Source organism: Dendrobates tinctorius, unplaced genomic scaffold, assembly GCF_039654945.1.
Source record: "Dendrobates tinctorius isolate UK_male_01 unplaced genomic scaffold, ASM3965494v1 ptg000145l, whole genome shotgun sequence".
NCBI classification, from domain to species: Eukaryota; Metazoa; Chordata; class Amphibia; order Anura; family Dendrobatidae; genus Dendrobates; species Dendrobates tinctorius.
This window is the reverse complement of record NW_027361812.1, coordinates 12,306,716-12,327,959: the sequence shown is the minus strand read 5'-3', so window position 1 is coordinate 12,327,959 and position 21,244 is coordinate 12,306,716.

Here is a 21,244-nt window from a genome sequence, read left to right as displayed (position 1 = left end):
CTGGCCATCTGGTCCGCATCCATGGGAAGATGGATAGCACGGCCTACCTGGAGATTTTGGCCAAGAACCTCCGCTCCTCCATCAAGGATCTTAAGATGGGTCATCATTTCATCTTCCAACAAGACAACGACCCAAAGCACACAAACAAGAAAACCAAGGCCTGGTTCAAGAGGCAAAAAATCAAGGTGTTGGAGTGGCCTAGTCAGTCTCCTGACCTTAACCCAATTGAAAACTTGTGGAAGGAGCTCAAGATTAAAGTCCACATGAGACACCCAAAGAACCTAGATAACTTGGAGAAGATCTGCATGGAGGAGTGGGCCAAGATAACTCCAGAGACCTGTGCCGGCCTGATCAGGTCTTATAAAAGATGATTATTAGCTGTAATTGCAAACAAGGGTTATTCCACAAAAAATTAAACCTAGGGGTTGAATAATAATTGACCCACACTTTTATGTTTAAAATTTATTAAAATTTAACTGAGCAACATAACTTTTTGGTTTGTAAGATTTATGCATCTGTTAATAAATCCTGCTCTTGTGTGAAGTTTGAAGGCTCTAACTTATTTGCATCTTATCAAACCTGCTAAATCTGCAGGGGGTTGAATACTACTTGTAGGCACTGTATGTTACTGCATGTGCCAGTTTGTTTTGTCCCCTTTTATATTGATCTCTTTTTGCTTTGCTTTCAGACTATACCAGAGTGCTGATATAGTGGGGGGGCGAAGTCGTGTTACTTCAGTGTTTTTTGCATCAGACGTCTTGGACTTTTGCAGGGTTTTTTGCGTGATTGCAGACAGTGTCTTTCCTTTCCTGTCCTGTCTAGTCAGTGTGGGCCCCATCGTTTGCTCAGTCTATTTTTCTGCCTGCGTTTGTGTTTTCATCTTGTCTCACCGACAATATATGTTTGGGGGCTATCTATTCCTTTGGGGTCTGCTCTGGGGCAGTTTAGATTTCCCCTTTCTTGCTTTAGGCTGTTAGTTCTCCGGCTGTGCCGAGGCGTCTAGGATCATCGTAGGTACGCTGAACGGCTACTGCTAGTTGTGTGGAATGGATCAGGGGTCTGCATCCGCTTAGTTACCAACCTCTCTGGTTTTCTGTGGCTTAGCCTGGGCCTGCTATCCTCCTCGTGACCCATTCATAACAGACAGGATTCATACACTCAGGGGTAGAAAAGTGCAATTCCCATGGTAAGAGCTTCCTATGTTCAAAGGAATTATCTCAGACTGGAGCCAGTGGTCAGTGATGAATATTGGGGTTTTCATTCATTTGATATTTATGTAAGATATATTTTCGGCATCATAGCAAAGAGACAAACATAATGCATTCACTCACATCACCATAAGACCGGCCAAACACCTCCAAGCTAATATTGTCATATGTATCATGCTATCCATGCTATGTCTCACCTCTTTGGAAAGGTAAAATCTTGATAGGAAACATGACAATAATATCTCCCGTTTGGGACTTCCAGGGGTGAAGATATCCTGTCTGTCCTGGAAGATACAACTTGCTGTGGTTCTGTTTGTTGCTCTAAGGAGTTTTCCTAAAAAGAGTACCCCATTCCGCTAAGCTCTGAGACATTTTCATGACACAGGTTTAATACTCTTTCTTCTGTTATCCCTTTTATGCCATGTGATTGTATATACAGTATTGTTTTCTTCCCATTTTGTAACATCTTTAAATATTTATGTATATTTTTTATAAACACTGCCTACCTTTCTGGATTAAATACCATATATACTCGAGTATAAGTCAACCCGAGTATAAGATGAGGCACCTAATTTTGCCACGAAAAATTGGGTAAACTTACTGTTCGAGTACAATCCGGGTAGGTATGCATTGTCCCCTCATCCCTATCCTGGTATGCATGGCTCCCCCATCCCTGTCCTTGTATGAATGGCTCTTTATCACCTATCCTTGTAGGCATGGCTCCTTATCCCCTATCCTTGTATGCATTGTATGTTCTTATACAAAAAAAAAATCCTACCTTCCCTGCGCGCCCTCACTGCATCTCGTTCCGGCGCCAGCAGCTCTTCCTGCCAAGCGATCACATGGCCCCGCTCATTAAGGTAATGAATACTGTATTCACTCCACGCCTATGGGAGAAAAGAGGCCTGAATATTCATTACCTTAGTGAGCGGGGTCATGTGATCGCTTGGCCGGAAGAGCCGCTGGCGCCGGAATGAACGAGATGCAGCGAGGGCATGCAGGAAGATAAGCAGGATGTGTGCTGGAAGCCGGCGGCTGTGGCTATCACTGTGCGCTATTACAGAGAAATGAATATGGATCACCCGCCAGGGCAGTGGGGTTACTCGGTAGTGGGCCGGTGTCTCAGAGGGATGTGTCACAGTGGCGGTGACCCAGTCCGTGGCCCTGGGCGTCCATGCAAAAGGGGTGAACCGTGGCTGAATAAAGTTTATTGGTGGATGATACGTGACGCCACCTGTGGTGCTCGGCAATGAAGGGGTTAAGCCGACACTGAAGGCAGATCCTCTGGGACAGATGGTATAAGGCAGCAAGATGTAAGGGCTCCCCACAGGTAGAGCTGTAGTCCCAGGGCTGTGCGAATAGGTGTTGAGGAAGAGGGTGCAGTGTTAGGCACAGAGATGTAGCAGTGCTGAAGGGGTTGCAGGGACAAGGCAATGACACAACAGGGTGCTGTTTCCTTTACCTTTACTTTGCTTTGTAAGTGCAGTCCAGCATCCAGATTACAGATGGAACAGGAGCTGATCAGCCTGAAAGCAACTTAGGAATCTCTCTATGCAGATGGGTTGTGTAGTCTCCTTCCTAGCGCTTATCTGAGGCACTTGCAGTACTGAGTTACACTGAAGTTCCTCCTGCTTGCTCTCTTTTAGAACTCCTCTCGTATGCAGGCAGCCATAGTCTCCTCTTTCTGGCTCACACAAGTTGCTGCTGTGCTTCCAAGTCTTAGTTGGGAATGGAGCATTTACAGCCTCTCGTTCCTCCGGTTTCTGCGGCAGGACCATCAGCATCCATACAACCTCGGATACCGGACTCTGGACCATGCGCTACAGCTAGAAGTGAGCCTGAATTCTGCTCAATCCTCCAGCTCCTCTTTTGAACGTCCACACACTTCACCTTCTTCACATGAACTCCACTAACTTCCCTTTCCTGGCCCCCAGAGAGCAGCTCCTCAGAAGTTTGGTTCAGAGCTCCCTCTGCTGGCCTGGAGTGGGAACTGTGCTGGGTGCTAGATTTACCTGACAGAGAGATCCTTCATTGCTTCCAAGCATGACATCACCCTCCCTAGGAGGAAGGTAATGCCACTGTGGCGACCATACTCCTGGGGGCGCCACAAATATTCATTTCTCTTTAGCAGCGGCACAGGCTTTAACCACAGCCACCGGCTCCTGCCTCTGTGACCCTCTGCTCCGCCGCTCCCTCTCTCCTGCCGTCTTTCTGGACAATGACTCGTGTTTATGCCGAGGGGGGCATTTTCAGCACAAAAAAATGTGCTGAAAAACTCGGCTTATACACAGGTATATACGGTAAATAAAGTTGAATAGTTCCATTCCCCTTACCATGTTAACTGCATCCCTGAAGCCATACGCTACCTGTAACGGGTGTCCAATTGGCCTGTATAAACGATTGGTGGTGGCAGCCAGTAGTTCCTTTTGTTATTGTGGAGTTGGCAGTGATTGTATCAGGGTACATATATGTATATTCGATGCCTCTGAATCGGAGGTGTATATACCATACGCTCACTGGGAGTTCCCCAATAACTGGCCTAGTCATGGAAAGAGCCGTTGTCCATCGCTCGTCAATCAATTGCATAATTATACTGACGATTGGAGGCAGCGGAGTGGCGTCCTTAATAAATTGGTTCCAGGATGGGGGACATATATACCAGAAGGGGCACAGGATTGGGGACAAATATACCAGGATTTGTGAAATACACACCAGGAAGGGGCCCAGGATGGGGGACATTTATACCAGGATGGGGGACATTAATACAGGATGAGGGACCTGAGGTTCCCCACCCTTGGTTTAGATCAAAGAATATTAATGTGCTTGAATGGCCACGTCAAAGTCCAGACCTAAATCCCAATGAGAATCTGTGGCAAGACTTGAAAATTACTGTTCACAGATGCCTCCATCTGATCTCACTGAGCTAGAGATAGTTTGACCAGAAGAATGGGCACGAATTTCAGCCTCTAGATGTGCAAAGATGGTGGAGACATTCCCCAGAAGACTTGCACCAGTAATTGCAGAGAAAGGTGGTCCTACAAAGTAGTGACTCAGTGGGCTGCATACAATTTCATGTCACAATTTTTCAGATATATGTTTTTAAAGTACTGTATTTTTTGGACCATAAGATGCACCTAGGTTTTAGAGGAGGAAATTAGGAAAAAAAATTGAAGCAAAAAATGTGGTCAATTCTGTACTTAATATCTCCTATTTTGATACATATGGTGCCCTCACCCCCATCCTGATACACATGGCCCCCTCATCCCTACCATGGTATGCATGGATGCCTCATCCCTATCCTGGCAAGAATGATTTCCATCATCCCTATACTAGTATACATGGCCCCATCCCAAGACTGGTATGCAGGGCCTTCTTCTCGCCCTAGTATGCATGGCCCCCATCCTTATTCTGGTACGATTGGCCCACATCTCATCCTAGTATGCATGGCCCCATCCCCATCCTGGTGTGCAGGGCCCCTATCTGGTACTAGTATGCATGGCCCCATCCCTATCCTGGTATGCAGGGCCTTCTTGTCGTCCTAGTATGCATGACCCCCATCCTTATTCTGGTATGATTGGCCCACATCTTATCCTAGTATGCATGGCCCCATCCCTATCCTGGTATGCATGGCCCCATCCCTATCCTGGTATACAGGGCCTTCATCTTGTCCTAGTATGCATGGCCCCATCCTTATTCTGGTATGATTGGCCCACATCTCATCCTAGTATGCATGACCCCCTCCCTATTCTGGTATGTAAGGCCCCCATCTTGTCTTAGTATGCATGGCCCCATCCCTATCCTGGTATGCATGGCCCCTATCCTTATCCTGGTATGCAGTACCCCCATCTCGTCGTAGTATGCATGGTCCCCATCCTTATCTTGGTATCCAGGGCCCCCCATCTCGTCCTAGTATGCAGGGCCCAATCCCTATTCTGGTATGAATGGCCCCATCCTTATAATTGGCCCCCACCCCCATCCTGGTATGCATGGTCCTATCAGAAAACATTAAAAAAAACATTACAGTTACCTACCCGGCGCTCTCTTACAGCGTCCTGCTCCAGTGTCAACAACTGCTTTATGCTTATAAGCAGCGCATGGCAGGGATGTCTTGTGCTGCTCACAAGCAGAGCACAGCTGCTGGATTATTTGCCTGGACTGTGGGCGCAGAGAGCAGTGAATATTCATTGCTTTTCAGTAGCGCTCAGTGTCAGCCACTGGTTTCCTGCTGCTGCTGACGATCACATGTGCCGCGGCTTAAGAGAAATGAATATTCAAGGTAAGCGTAATGGTTTGTTTTTTTCATGTTTTCGGATGGGGCCATGCATACCAGGACCAGGGTTGAAGGCCAATATGCAATGAAAGAGAAATGAATATTCATTGCATGGGTGTGGAAGGGAATTAATTTTCATTTCTCTTTAGCAGCGAGAACAGGAGTTAGCCGCAGCTGCTGGCTCCAGCCTCCTGTGACCCTCTGCTCCGCTGATGCTGCTTCCCCACCTCCCCACCACAGCCAGAGCCGGTATATCTGGACTATAAGACGCACCCCCCATTTTCCTCCACATTTTTGGAGGAAAAAGATGCATCTTATAGTCCAAAAAATATGGTAATTTACAAAATATATATTATTTCCTTTACACTTCACAAATTCTACTTTGCGATTGTATATCACATAAAATCCAAATAAAATACATTTAAGTTTGTGGGCGTCACAGGAAGAAATGTGGGGTGTATATATCAGTCTGCTCAGCATCTGCTGCTTTATTACTTGATGCCTCCAGATCGGAGTGCATGATTGACATGACAGGTTCGTTTTCACAAAGAAATATGGATAATTGTGAATTATGAGAAAAACAGATAATGCAACTTCTAGGAACAACTCGTTGTTTGGAGTTGTCATCCAACAGCCTACATACCAAACCATACACTTCATTTACCTCAGTTGGGTCCACCGGTTCATCAGGGTTTCCATCATTGTGACCAGATTAACACTAAATGCTGTGACCTGTAAAGTCTATAATTGCTGAGGTGACCTCCAGAGAAGGCAGATGACAGGACACTCTCAGTAAAGTGACAGAAATAATTTTCACATCACCTGAAATTGGAAAAACAACCTGTGCATGTCAGGACTGCACAGAGAAGAAAGTCTCTCAAGATAGTCCAAGACAAATGATTGAAAAGTTTGTGTGAATTTCGGCACATACAGAAGCTGCTGGAGCCCCCCTTCTAACCCCAGGGGCTCTCGCCTCCACTCGCTCTCTTTACTCCCGAAAAGGGTTTTGTGGCTGGTCCTTCTGTCGCCAGTTAATTAAATTGTTTCCTCTGTGGTGAAGTAGCACATCCAGTGGACACATTCTGTATACACAGCCCAGTTCTGCCAAATATTCCAGGACCGATGCCTAAGGAAACCATGGGCAAACTGGCAATTCTGGAACGTTTTTGTCTTATAGCGCAGATAACATTTGCACACACGCAATGAACGATAATCCAATACTGTATCTACATTGTAGGATTTTACAGTACACAGCTGTCAATGCAAAACACATCTGAAAATCTGCACAATAACCAGAAAACCTCAGATTATGCGTGGGTCAACCTAAAAACTGGGCTAAGCATAAAGAGGTCAGTAGAGAAGACACGCATGTACTGTCACTTAATCACAGCAAAATGCTGCGTGTCTATCCAGTTATCTCAGTTATTGCAGCTTTGTGCCGTAAGTTTCTGAGAAATCTTATGTTAAAACACCTGCTGGGAATATGGAACTTACTCCATAAGTCTGGCTTTGCCCACGCCAGTATTGCTGGACGTTCTTGCTGTAGTACGATGGGTCCAATTCATTAAGAGACACACACCACTTGGATGAAACTCTTAACTACCGTGTGTCTTCTTCAGAAATGTGCTCTAGACTGAGACTGGTGTACAGTCCTGGAATAAGTTGTGTCACTAAAGTGCCGTAACTTTTCTTGAATCTAAAAAGTGGGTGCACCTATGCTACGCCCTTCAAAGTGTTTTACACCAGAATTCTTGCATGATTACCATAATGAATCGGCATCTATGTGGCCCAGATAACTAGTCTAAAAGGTAGGCCTCCAATGTCTTGTCTCCACCCTGCTGACCTTGACTGACAGGTTTCATCTTATAAACACCTGTAGGAAGAGACCTTTCCGACAAGGTGCATGCAGTGAGGAGAAGCGGGCCATCGACCTTTCTCTTATGCCATCACACACGTTAGACAAACGTCAGAAAAACTCACCAAAATCGATGGTTTTGGCTAACAGTCTAATGTGAACGGGAGCCACGGACAATTTATTCCCAGGGAAATATGAATTTTGCATGTTCAATGAAGGACTGACAATCCCTTCGCTTTTCTTGAGATAAGATGCTGTACTAGATGTCTGGTGATGGCTGTCTCATGGAGAACAGGGGAGCACTATGCCGAATGCGCGCTCATGTGTATGTGAAAGCCAGCCGGCCAACTCATCGCTCTGCTGACCGCCAACTTATGTGTATGGGGGGGCTTTAGATTAGTCATCTGTGACATGTGGTCAGCAGCCAGAAAACTAGTGTTCTCTCTGAAATGCCACAAAGTAAAACAAACACGACTGCAATATTGTAGCTGCCCTTGCTTCAAGCGGCATGAAACCTCTGTCAGATTCCCTATAAAGCATTGTTGTTTGCATTTATGGACAATCGGCAACCCTGTGAGCTGCCAACAACATGCACACTGTATACAGACAGAACAATCATGTTACTGTAACATTTGCTGTGTCCCCATCCAATTTTGTCAGCCCAAGCGAAGGGTCCCACAAACGAGAGGCATTTGACTTTAATAAACAGGGTGGGCCATTTATATGGATACACCTAAATAAAATGGGAATGGTTGGTGATATCAACTTCCTGTTTGTAGCACATTAGTAAATGGGAGGGGGGAAATTTTTCAAGATGGGTGGTGACCATGGCAGCCATTTTGGATCCAACTTTATTTTTTTCAGTGGTAAGAGGGTCATGTGACACATCAAATTTCACAAGAAAAACAATGGTGTGCTTGGTTTTAACATATCTTTATTCTTTCACGAGTTATTTACAAGTTTATGGTCACTTATAAAATGTGTTCGAAGTGCTGCCCATTGTGTTGGATTGTCAAGGCAACCCTCTTCTCCCACTCTTGAAACACTGATAGCAACACCGCAGAAGAAATGCTAGCACAGGCTTCCAGTATCCGTTGTTTCAGAAGCTGCACATCTCGTATCTTCACAGCATAGACAATTGCCTTCATATGACCCCAAAGATAAAAGTGTAAGGGGGTCAGATCGGGAGACCTTGGTGGCCATTCAACTAGCACACGATGTCCATTCCACTTTCCAGGAAACTGTTCACGTAGGAATGCTCAGACCTGACACCCATAATTGATGGTATGGTGTGGTATATGGGGTACACAGATAGTGGGGCCATTCTTCACCAATGGAAACCTCAATACCACTCAACATCTGAAAATGCTACATGATGATGTGTTACCCTCTTTATGCACTGAAGAAGGCACGTTCCCTGAGTTTTTCCAGCAAGATGGTGCACCACCACATTATGGGTGTCAGGTCCGAGCATTCCTACAAGGAATCTGACCCCCTTAGACTAGTATTTCTTCTGCAGTGTTGCTATCAGTGTGTCAAGACAATCCAACACAATGGGCAGCACTTTGAACACATTTTATAAGTGGTCATAAACTTGTAAATAACTCATGAAAGAATAAAGTTATGTTAAAACCAAGCACACCATTGTTTTTCTTGTGAAATTCTCAATAAATTTGATGTGTCACATGACCCTCTTCCCATTGGAAAAAATAAAGTTGGATCCAAAATGACCGACTTCAAAATGGCCGCCATGGTCACCACCCATCTTGAAAAGTTTAGGTGTATCAATATAAATAGCCCACCCTGTATTCAATCGGTGCTTGTTTATAGGCAGACATCGGCCTAAGTTGGCATTTGGATTGGTGACATATTTTGACAAGGTAATTAAAAACTAAGCTTATCCTGCTCATTATTAAAATCATTTAGCCATTTCAGCTTCTCAGCCGTTTATTAGCAGGCAGGCTGACGAGTAACAATCCAGCAGCTCCAAGATTGTGCAAGATGCTGTAGATAATTCTCCATTTTTAGGAAATCCAATGGATATTTGCATGTTCCAGTAATACTCCCAGTACCTCGGAAAGTGTAGGAGGATCAAGTGAATGTGGTCTTGTTCTTCAGTTCATGGCTGGATGAAAAGAATCAGTGAGTTAATCTGAAAAAAGTGGATAGTTTCCCAGCATTTGTATCCATTATCAGTAACCTTCAAGGACAAAATGGGGACTATAAAATTATTTCAGCCCAATGTCAATAAAAAGTGAATTCCCATCACCATCAGTAATAAAGTAATACCAACCATAGAAAACAAACAAGAAACTTTACAAGAGATAAAAATAAACTAACCACAGTAAAACTATACAGATTGCTGACATAGAAGGGGCACGACGTGAAATATAAACATAGGGGAAAAGTCATCCATTCAGTAAAACCATAACACAATTCACAAAAGAAAAATCATATCCTGTGGTGAGAAATTAACTTTGGAAGAAGATGGGAGATAGCCACTACAAGTCATGTAGGAGCTTCCAAAAGGCACAAGCTACAATGATAGCTGATATGGAAGCCTCAACATGGCCAAGAAACTAGCCTGGGGTCAACAATTCCAGTAAACCCACAGCAATAGTTGGCAGTTGGCACGCCACGGGAATACTGCACACAATGGTGTACCAGTATGGGGATTATATACATAGTGATGTCACAGTACAGGAATAAAGTACCGTACATACTGCATTAATACAAATGCAAATAGTAATGTTACAGTACAAACATGATGTCTTTCTTCCTTGGACCTCTTGGTCATGCTTCATCTTTGTAGGGCAGGTTTATCATTTGACATTAATGTTATATTTACCTACAGATTTTTATCCCTGGCAGAGATACATACCATATGTTTATATATTTACCATCTATTGTATTCATAGTATTCTACATATATCTTATAATACTTATATGTGTTTCATATTGCTGGATTATATGGGAGATTGTTTAGTCCATTTTATTTTATCATAATATGGACTCTGTACAGGTGGTCTAGTCTTAACCCCCATTTTCCCACCTTTTTAAATGTTCTTAATTTTTTTTTTGCACTTCATATATAATAAAAATACAGTTTCACACTATTTTACTTTTTATCTAATTTTATTATTTTTCCAGTGCTGGTCCATCCTTTGCTCATAGAACAAATGTTATATTATAGTATAATACACACAGTGATGTCACAGTACCGGAATAATATACATAATAATGCATTATAGGATACTACACACAGTGATGTCACAGTATACGGATAATGTAGATAATAATATATTATAGAATAATACACACAGTGATGTCACAGTACAGGGATAATATACATAGTAATACACTATAGAATAATACACACAGTGATGTCACAGTACAGGGATAATGTGCATAATAATACATTATAGGATAATGCACACATTGATGTCACTGTATAGGGATAATGTACATAATAATACAGTCACTTTGTGTGACTGCAGACTTTTGAATCCCCCCAGGGCACGCACTTTGCACTGTGAGGAGTCATTGGTTTCTGAGCTATTATAGAGTTTACAATATATATCACTCATTTAATGTAAGAAATAAGGGAAATCTTTGGCATTCTACTATACCTATATTTCTTAACTGTACATCATGAATCATGGTATGTGTTAGAGGGGACCACTAAGAGTCTTTTGCTCCCCGGGACCCACGAAAACCTGGAGTCGGCCCTGATAACCATTATGAATTTTTTTATTTAGTTCTGTATTAAAGAGTTATTCCCAGAAATAAAAGCATACCTTATCCATAGGGAATAATTTACTGATCACTGTGGTCCAACCCATATTCAAGATGGGGCTCTAGAACCCATATTTCAGGATCATTGAGGGTCCCACTTTTAAATCTGGGAATAATTCTTCAAGAACAGAATAAAGAAATGTATGTTAGGGATGGATCAGTCATATGATGGACCCCATTGACTTATTATAAAGTACATCAGGTTTCTGTTATGGGGCCCATAATTTTACTGAAAAAAAGTAGGAATTGTATACCTAACTTTGCCAGGAACAGTACACACATTGATATTACATTACTGGCATACAATGATCTAACTCAATAAAAACAATACACAGTGATTTCACAGCGTGGGAAAAATAAGAACAATGATGTCATAGCAGACATTATATGTGATGATATGGGCCGTCATTCTGTAAGGGAGGTCCAGGACCGTAGTCATGGCCGAGCACTCTTGCGCATCTGAGCCCTGGCCTCCTCTTACATGAAAACAGCATTTTCTCACCATCATACCTATAACAGCCCTGCTGGCATCGCTGCATGGCCTCCCATTCCCCATTCACCAACTTTCTCACTGCTCCAGGCCATGCTGTGATTTCTGTCTGCTGCCAGCTCCATGCTCTGTCTCATGTCTGCTCTCTGTATGTTTCCTGGCTGTGCGTATAGGGGGCAGCGCCTGAACTATCTGGTTCTTATGGAGTCAGGGTGCACCTGTCTAATCTGTCCCTGGCCAATTACCAAGAGCCCTCCAGTATTTAGGGCTGCTCCACCCACTGAACCTGGCCTGTGCAATGTGTTAACTCAGTTAGTATCTTGCTACTGAGCCTGTCAGGCCCTTTCCTGTGTATCTCCTTCTCAGGAGGTCTTTCTCCTAGCCTTGCTTGGTTCTCTGTCTGCCCTCCCGGAGGCAGAATATCCTGGTCTCTGTCTTTGTCCCAGCCTTGTCTCGTACCTGTTTTGCCGCCCTTCGGGAGGCAGTATTTCCTGGTCCCTGTGCTGTAGCTCCTAGCCTTGCTTTATATCTGTGTATACTCTGGACCCTGTGTCCTTGCCCCTGTACCTTGTCTCGTACTGTTACCCTGTCTGAACTCTGTCCTACCTTTGTCTGTCTCCTTGTTTTCTTTCCCTGCTATGTCTTTCCTTGTGTCCTCTCTGTCTGCCTGTACTCCGCACCCTTGCGGCTCAGCCTGTACTCCGCACTCTTGCGGCACTCTGCCTGTACTCCGCAATCTTGCGGCTCTGTCTGTATTTGTACTTGCTCTTCCTGTGTGAACAGATCTCTACCTGTTCCTCCATACACCATTCCTGCCTGTATCCATACCTTCACCTCCAGTGTGAACAGGTCCAAACCTGCTCCGTCATATTCCACCTCCCTCCTGTCAGTACCCGTACCTGCACCTCCTGTGTGAACAGGTCTAAACCTGTCCCGTTATACTCCACTCCCTTCTGTCTGTTCCAGTACCAGCACCTGCTGTGTGAACAGTTCTCTACCTGTTCCTTCATACACCACACCTGCCTGCCCCATGTCCCAGCCTTGCCGGCTAGTCCTGTCTCAAGCCGTGCCCGTCTGCCCTGTGTCTCAAGCCATGCCCATCTGCCCTGTGCTTCAAGCTGTGCCAGCCTGCCCTGTGTCTACGCCGTGTGTGCCTGGGTACCAGCCGTACCTGCCTTGCCTACCTGCCTGCCTGTCAGTCGCACCTGTCCAAGCGCCTTGTCCCCAAGTGGGATCAGCAGCCACAGCCAGACACCACCCTCGAGTGGCACCTGGCAGCTATCTGCCGCACAAGCCGGACCTCACCATCAGATGCTCCAGCGAAGACTGAGGTAGCTGTCGTAGTCACGCCCCTTCCAGGGTAGTCTGGTTTGTGACACAGTGGGGCCACAACCCCCCGGCTCGCGCCAACCTGCCAAGGCGAAAGCGTCACAATACCTGTGTCTTCTCTTACTATGCCATCAGGGATTCCACTGTGGTGCTGAAGCCTTGCTGCAATTGGTTTCGCAAGAATTGAGACACAGTCCAGTTCAAATGCAACAAGTCAAACTTTACTGGTACAAATTGGCAGCACATTCTTGTTAGTAATAACATCATCAGCAAGTTCCATGCAGTTCTCATTCTGCTCTTGCCCTGCACTCAGTTCCACGTCCTTAAGTACATTATGGGGTAATAGCGCCTTAGGCGGTACTGCAGTGTCCTCCCTGTTCAGACTCACTGTGCTTGGGGATTCCTTAGTCCGTTTCGCCCCAGTTTTAAGAGCATCAGCCCATGCAATGATCTGCCACATGCTAAAGAATCTGCGCCCTGTACTTTCCCGGACCACTTTCTTTCTCCAGCTATGAACTGCTGCAATCCTGCTGCTTGACACCATACTTTGGTCCTATAGACTTCAAATGGATAAGCTTCTCTTCTTAGAAAGTTAACAATCCTCCATTGGCTGGAGTTCATACATCATGATTTTCTCTATACATAGCAGTGCTAATCAGATGCAGTAAAAAATGAAAAAGTGAAAAAAAGTTGAAAAAAACCCAATAAACACAAAAGTTCAAATCATGCCCCGCTTGCCCCATTAAAATAAAACAATTAAAATAATAAAATATACACACATTTGGTATCACTGAATTTGTAAAAGTCTGATCTAACAAAATATAATTACGGATTTTTCGCCAACGCAAAATTACAATAAAATGCTACAATTGGCGATCAAAAGAAAGTATGTAACCAAGATGGTATCAATAAAAACATCATCTCAGGGTTAAAAAAAAAGCCATCACTCAGGCGCATGTCCCAAAAAATAGTTGTTACGGGTCTCGGAAAATGTCTATAAAGGCAAAACTTTTTTTTTTTTTTTTACAAATTTCCGATTTTTTTCCACTGATTAAATAAAAAAAAATATACATGTTTGGTACCTGCATGCTCATACTGGCCAGGGGAATCATATTGCCAGGTCAGTTTACTGAACCAGGAAAACAAAAAAACAATTACGACATTGCACTTTTTTAAAAAAATTTCAACACACTTGGAATTTCTTCCACATTTTCCACTACAGTATGTGGTAGAATAAATGGTGCCATTCAAAATTACAACTCATCCTGCAAAAAAACAAGCCTTCATATGGCTATATTGACGAAAAAAATAAAAAAAGTTATGGCTCTTGGAAGAAGGGGAATGAAAAAACGAAAAATAAAAAAAAATAAAAAATGGAAAATCGATATGCCATCAAGGAGTTAATTTGGCCCAATATTAAAAAATGCTCTTCATTTTTGTTTTAACCTGTTATGTGACTTTTTAATACAAAAAAATTAACACATGTCCCGTTAGAATCAGTAGAACAGAAGGACGGCATCCAAACCTGAGTGAAGTAAAAAATCTTTTTACTCTGCCAAACAGTGCAAAGTTTCAACAATACACGTCTATATAAAGCATGGTATTGGTATTGTCGAAACGTTGCACTGTATTTGGCAGAATAAAAAAAAGATTTTTTACTTCACTCAGTTTTGGCTGCCGTCCTTCTATTATTGTACAGATGATTACTTTATCCACGTGAGCTCCTTGGAGATCAGGACGCAGCGTCGGTGTGGGTATGATCACCTGGTTCCTGGAAATCCTTATAGAGTGCTGCGGTTAACTTTCCACTTTCAATGTCCTGTTACAATAATGGAAAAATTGCTCCAAAATTTCAAGAATATCTAAAAATTACTCTGTAGGAGGGTGGGGGTACTGGAGTACAATTCTGAAAAATGTTGCGAGTTTTCGAAAAGTCACAAATGATGAATCAGATGAAAACAACTAAATGCACCTACAGTGGCGATCTAGAAAAAAACAAGATAAACACATAAAAAAGACTTTCAAAAAAGAGCAAATGAAAAAAATGAATAGGATGCAAACCAAAAACTTGAGAAAAAAGACAAAAGCAATAGCAATTGGGCCCATTGTTATAAAATAAAGGGATAAAAAAAAATTATTCAAACAGTGACATGTTTTACTTTAGCTACATTATGCTTTTTGCGACAATGGCAGTACTGAAGCGACCATCCTATGTCCTTCTGTAGGTTCATCATTTTCTATTCGTCATTGCAGATCTTAAAATGTGTACATTAGGGACCTCTAGTGTTTAGTTTTGAAGTTACTTTACTTCAATTAAAAAATATTATATACGGCTATATTTTCTCATCTTCAATCTTATCCAGGTTTTCACATTTGAAAAAAACAAATGTGTTTCTGAAAATTGTCATGTAGTTTTACTTGTGTTACTTAGGGTGTTACACAAAGGGAATGGAATGAACGGATTCACATGTTTGTAAAATAGCAGCAAAAAAGGGAAAGTGACGACGGCAAGTGAACACATCATAATTCTTTTTCCGGTGGATCAGGAGCCTGCAGAAATTCGCCAACAAATAAGATAGCGTGTGGCTACCCTTTACAACTATATTCGCACATGACAATTCTAATTAAAAAAATGTCTGCACATGAACATTTAGGCTGTGTGCCCATGTTGCATTTTTGCCGCCACGGAAACTTAAAAAACGCAACCCATGCAATCCTATGGGACTCCGCAATTGCTGTGCCCATGCTGCGGATTTTACGGCTGCGGAATCGCATCGCGGTAAAATCCGAAGCATGTCCATTAATTCTGCGGAATTGCTGCGATTCCGCCGCCATAGGATTGCATTGAAACGCTATGCCCACCATGCGTAAAGTGAGCGCTTCGCATGCTGATGGTACCCAGGGTCTGGAGGACCATATTCCTGTAAAAAATAGAATTAAAATAAAAAATCGGGATATACTTACCCTCTGTCGGCCCCCGGAGTCCTCACTGGCGCTGGTGGCAACTTCCGTTCCCAGGGATGCATTGCGCAAATGACCTCTGATGACGTAGCGGTCTCTCGAGGAGCACAATTATAAGATTATCTCAGGACATGAACAAATCCAATTGTGGAACATATTTTTATTCCAAGACACATACAGTGGTGACAGGGCGGGGACAAGGATAGAGTAGTGTGATGCCGGATATCGCAGTTTGCGTAGGTGCTGACATCATACCACGATCTCCGGCTCCATGAGGACATACTGCGATCTTCAGCGATGCTGGCGGAGGAATGTGGCGTTGGAGTCAGCGTCTGCACCTTGCAAAATGTCCAGCGTCATTTTGTTGAAGACAAATTTGCACACAGTGTCTTCAGCAAAAAGGCGCTGGATAAAGCAGTATGCGCTATCTGATGCCATTTGTCACGATGTGACTCGACTCAACAGGTGATCGGTCAGCAAATGGCGCAAAACTCACAATATGTGCTGTGTCCGAAGAAAATAAATCTTTATCGTTTGAAGTTATCCTGGGCTCCAGGAAGAATGTGGGACGCACCAGGGATGAAGCAGCAGTTAGTACAGTGAGTAAGGGATGTGCTGATGTGTCTACCCCTCGGCCGTATTATTACATATCCACACGAATGTATAGTGTTTTTTGCATATTTTTTCATTTTTAGTAATCAAAATGATCAATATAGACTAGGCTAAAAACGAGCTAATTTTGCACATATCACTTTTATTACAGCTGTATTGACATCGGGATGCAATAAAGTAGTATTAATTATTGAGATGTACCGCTGTGGATTTTTACTGCAACTCTGACTAAGGGTATGTGCACACGTTGCGGATTCTTCTTCGCTTGGCAGAAAACGCAGGTAAGAATCCACGCGGATTTGATGTGTCTTTGGCTGGTTTCACATATGCGTTTTTTTGCTCTGCGATTTTGCGCATACGTGCACATGCGTTTTTTCCCCTATATTTAACATGGGTGCACATACGTGCGCATTGGCATGTTATACTTTGAAGTATCGGACGGTATCGCTCAACTCTAATCATAACTATTTACCAATCATGGCCTGGTTAATACACATATCATATTTAACCTGCAACGTTGCTTACGTACCAATATATTTCACGCAGACTAGCGATGCTGCAGTTTAACTCATATGTGTATTTACCTGCCCAGGTGTGAGAACATCATGAATTCACAGGTATACATGGGAAGTTTTTTATTTTATTGGAGTGTAAAAAACATAGTGCACTCGGTACTGGTATCAAAACAGGTTTTTTATTAACATATACACACGAAAACATTTTTACACCATTTCATCTTGCCAGTGCACCCGTCCTACATCAGAGATAAAGTAGGCCGCAAATTGGTCCCTCATTTGGCCAACTTCAACGGATGACCTGAGAGGGTGTTGAGTGAATTCAGGCAATGGGTTAGGAGCAGCATCATCGAGTTCAAAGGTCGGGTGCTCTTTAGCCATCACAAAATTATGTAGAACCACACACGCCTTCACCACCTCATCCACTGTTTCAAGTTTAAGATTAATGGCTGTGCCGAGAATTCGCCATCTGGAGACAAGAATCCCAAAAGCACACTCTACAGTTCTTCTGGCCCTGGTCAGCCTGTAATTAAAGATTTTTTTGGTGTGGTCCAAGTCACGGCTGGAGTAGGGTTTCAGTAGGTTTGCGCACATTTGAAAAGCCTCATCCCCAACTATTACAAAGGGCAGTGGCGGAGCTTCGGTGTGGGGAAGAGACCGTGGCATAGGGAAATTAAATTGGTTGCCATACAACCTCCGGCCCATGTCTGAGTTTTTAAAAGCCTGGGAGTCATTACCATGGCCAAATGCTCCAATGTCCACTGCTACAAATATACATCCGGCATCCGCAATGGCCATGAGTACTATTGAAAAGTACTTTTTGTAATTATAGTACTCAGATCCAGTTCTTTTGGGTTTGATGATCCGTATGTGTTTACCATCAACAGCTCCCAAACAGTTGGGGAAATTGCAGACTCTCCAGAATTTGTCAGCAATTTCCATCCACTTTTCAGCGGTGGGCAGGGCATAAATTCGGGACAAAGAACGTTCCAGAGAGCCCAGCAGGTGTCCTCAACAATTCCAGACAAGGTAGAGATTCCAATATGGTACTGGAAGTGTAGTGAAGATAGGGTCTCTCCAGTCGCCAGGAATCTGTGAAACAGAGAAAGAAGTAAAATTAATATTTCTGTATATGGTTTTTTAAAACTATAAAATAAAAAATTAGTACATTCACAAAAAATAATTAGCCCAGGTTTTGAATAGTACATGTAAAAAAAAAAAAAAACCATCACCCCACCCCTTGGTTTTTAAATATTTCGTACCGTAATGTCACCAGGAGCAGTTCCTCAGGAGGAATCGCACGACGGAGCTGTGTGTCCTGTCTCCGGATGGATTCTTGGACACGAGCAAGCAAATCCCTGAAGCTTTCTTGGGACATCCGGATATAATCTGTAAATTTCTCCGGGTTTGCCTGTATCTCACTGTAGAGGGTGTGGTACGCCCCACGGCTCTCCCGGAGTTCAACAATCGGATGTATCCACATACGCCGTCGCTGCCGTCTTCGCTATCTCTCTCTCTTCCTTAGTTCATGGCAAGCAACTGCATATGCCCTAGCCATCGCGATGTCCAAATCCAAGTTGAAGTGAAAACTCTTTCAGCGCAGATCCATGTTGACACGAGAAAAATCAAGCAAATGTGAAGAATACCGTAGACAGGGTCTATATATTAACATACCACACCGCCACTGACGTCCCATTGGTCGTGTGTGTTGCAAGATTGTTATCTAGATTTTTTTTTGGGTGAGGACAAACAATGTGCAAAAAAACGCAAACGCACTAAAAACGCATACAGACGCTGCGTTTTTTTCCTGCATGCGCATAAAAATGCTTGAAAAAAACGCAGAGTTTGTATGCGTTTTTTTAATGCGCTTGTGTGCGCAAAAAATGCACTACAAAAAAACGCAAGTGTGAAAGTAGCCTTTGATGCGTTTTTTTCATGCGGATTTGTATGCATTTTTGTAAGCGAAATAAAGATATATTATTTAACAAAAAAAAAAGAATTGTGATGTCATTTTTTTCTCCAACCTCTTCTTTTACATACTCCATTGAATACCATATCATCACATACCATGTTCACATATAATGTACACAAAAGAAAATAAGTGAATATCTATAGATAGATAGATAGATAGATAGATCCATATATAATACCAAGGCCGATGTTTAGTAATGAACATATTTTAATGGTACATAAACAGTTAAATAAAGACACACACAAAATCTGCATTAAACACAATATCTGTTTAATTAAAAAAGGGGGAAAAAATGACGTGGGCTCCCGCACAATTTTCAAAATCAGAACAGGGAAAGCCAGCGACCGAGGGCCTATGTTTATAGCCTGGGAAGGGGGTAATACGCATGGATCTTCCCAGGCTATTAATATCTGCTCACAGCTGTATAATTATAGCCTTTACTGGCTATTAAAATAGGGGAGCCCCCCAAAAAATGATGTGGGGTCCCCGTACGCCGCCTAGAGGTGATAATCCTCCCGTAGTGTACTTCGCCGGAGTTTGTGCTCAGACTTTAAGGCACCACTGCTGTGTGAGAATTTTCTCACGCAGCGGTGCCACAAGTGGCAGGATGAACTCCGGTGACCTCTAGGAGGTGGAGTGATACACTGCAGGAGGATTATTTCCGGTCACTGTACACCGGAGCCCCTGTAGAGCGGTAACATCTCTTGATATGACAGCTCTACACGGGAGATCGCTGTGGCACAATCGTTATTAAATGGATTACGTCAGAACAGGGAGTATTTGTGTTGGTTTATTATTTTATTTTTTTTGCAGGTGATCTAGGGCGTCGGGGATTGGTTGTATGGTGAGTATGTGCACTGTATGTGTGTATGTGTTTTTTTTTACTATTCAACACAGTAGCCAGATGATGGAACTACTACTGTCCCATCATCGACATAGCCGGATGGGACTAGTAGTCCTATCGGACGATGCCTGCCTACACACAGACCCTCACACACAGCCGCGAACACACCCACAGACCCCCACACACACACAGATACACACAGCCACCCGCAGACAGACCTGTTCACTTTCTCCACACACATAGCCTCCGCCCACACACTCTTCCTACTCCCAATCTGCAGCATTTTTCGCACGCAACTCCGCAGCAAAACTGCAAATCTTTTTACACCTGCGGATTTGACTGACTCAATGGAAGTCAATGGGTGCAGAAATGCTGCAGATCCACAAAAACAATTGACCATGCTGCGGAAAATAAAACACTGCAAATCCGTGCGTATTTTTCCGCAGCATGTGCACATCAATGATGAACTTCCCATTGATTAACATTGGATGTGCACTACACTGCAGATTTGATGCAATTCCGCGCGTCCAATAAAGCTGTGGATCCGCATCAAAATCTACAACATGTGCATATAGCCTTACCTTGCTATATACTGTATGTATGTCCAGCACTGGGTCTCTCTGAACACTTGCCATTATATTGTGTGCCCACTAGATGGCTTTAACATATAATTTCAATCTATTTTATGATATTTTCTCTAGTTTCTGTGGGTGTCCCTGTAGCAAACATTTGCCTAATTTCTAGTGTGACTGTTGGCTGGGTTTCACTCTGCGCTTGTTGCTATTCCCTGTAATTTGCAACTAATTTTACTGGGTTTTTTTTAATAAATAATTTCTCAATAAAGATTGTTATATTTTATTATCTGGGTTTCCCTATTTTCCCTTCTTTGGTTACCTTGCTGAAAAAGAAGACGGAATCAAAATTGCTGGATGAATCATCAACAATCTAAATATGCAGACGATACAACATTGATAGCAATAAGCATAGATGGAATGAACAAATTATTATGGACTGTCAAGCTGGAAAGCTCGAACATGGGACTGCTACTCAACACAAAGAAAAAGATATTGACTACTCTGCCAGGGACGACCAGGATACATTTAAGCTGGACAGCAACAAACTGGAAGTTATAAAGGACTTCAACCTACTTGGACTGATGATCACTCAAGATGCAGCGACGACACCAGAAGTCAATAGGAGAATAGCTATGGGCAAATCAACAATGAAGTCACTAGGCAAGGTCTTCATATTGAAGAACATTTCACCAGTGACAAAGACACGGCTTCTACATAATTTGGTCTTTTCTGTGGTGTCATAGGGATGCAAAACCTGGATGATAAACAAGAAAGAAGTGTCAACACCTTTGAAATGTGTTGCTGGAGAAGGATGATAT